This window comes from Limulus polyphemus, unplaced genomic scaffold, assembly GCF_000517525.1.
Source record: "Limulus polyphemus unplaced genomic scaffold, Limulus_polyphemus-2.1.2 Scaffold7283, whole genome shotgun sequence".
NCBI lineage: Eukaryota > Metazoa > Arthropoda > Merostomata > Xiphosura > Limulidae > Limulus > Limulus polyphemus.
In genome coordinates this window covers 1,731-3,320 of record NW_013672893.1, presented here as the reverse complement: position 1 = coordinate 3,320, position 1,590 = coordinate 1,731, and positions in this window count along the sequence as shown.

Genomic DNA, 1,590 nt, shown 5'->3' with positions numbered 1-1,590 from the left:
AATCCATCTACACCAGGACTGTTCAGTAAAGTCCTTGTTTAAACAACTGCTGATCAAGGTGTAACAACTAAAAGTATACAGACTTGATTAAAACCTCTGCATCAACTCCATCTACACCAGGACTGTTCAGTAAAGTCCTTGTTTAAACAACTGCTGATCAAGGTGTAACAACTAAAAGTACGTAGACTTGATTAAAACCTCTGAATCAACTTCATCTACACCAGGACTGTCCAGTAAAGTCCTTGTTTAAACAACTGCTGTTCAAGGTGTAACAACTAAAAGTATATAGACTTGATTAAAACCTCTGTATCAACTCCATCTACACCAGGACTGTCCAGTAAAGTCCTTGTTTAAACAACTGCTGTTCAAGGTGTAACAACTAAAAGTATGTAGACTTGATTAAAACCTCTGTATCAACTCCATCTACACCAGGACTGTCCATAAAGTCCTTGTTTAAACAACTGCTGTTCAAGATGTAACAACTAAAAGTATACAGACTTGATTAAAATCTTTATGATGATTCATACTAACAACGTTTCGTCATAGAATTGAACTTTTAGGTAATTGTTGCCCAGGTCGATTATGACCTACAAACCAAGTAGTAATCATTTTCAGAATTTTCCTACATTGTTTTTTCCTATTTTTTATTGTCACAATACAAACGTGTTTTGTACAATTTCAGGTTGTTTTATTCTTGCCTGAAAAAAAAACTAAATTATCACGATTACTTTATTTCAGAGAAACTAAGAAAATCATAAAGAAACTATTCCTAATATTTTCAGGGTTTTGAATATGAATAAGGGCCTGGATTCTTTTACAGTAGGTGTCTGTGACTTGCTGGCGATAAATTTGAACCATAAACTTAAGCGTACAATCCACTTGTTTTGAAATAATATATATTCAAAACAAATCAAACATATGTACAAAAATTCTTTACACTATGGAATATCACAGCTTTATCTAAAATTCTAAATAATTCTATTTTCTTGTCAAAAGTCCACACAGGTTGATTCAGTTACTTTAGAATCATATTGACAAGACAAATTATTTTTCTCTACTCTTATCACAATAGTATCTGTGAATAATTCACTTACATTACCCCATGGGTTACCACAGTTGTATCATGAACTCTAAATAATTGCCTCCTTTTCGTCAAAGTCCACACAGGCGGGTTCAATTAGTTTAGAACACCCTTTGACAAGACAAATTATTCCCCTTATCTCTGTGAAACTCTCTTTAAGATATCACCTGTTAAGGCTTATCACTCACATGCCGACTAACTTCCCCAATGTATGTATATATATATATATTGCCCAACTGGTGCCTGGAAACTTTCTACAAAGTAGGAGATGCTATGATGTAACAATACTCACATAGCAAGAAAAACTTAAATTTCGAGAAAGTTGATGTCATATGACTCTTACCGAGTTACATAACAAAATTTGGTGTAGCTATCACCTTTAAAATAATTAACTTTAACACTTTCTATGACAAGGAACCCACTTTGAGACTAATAATGGTTGGAGATGGCTTGAATGGGTAATGAAGAAAAACTTTAATATAAGTTTAACATAACAGCAAATGTACAAC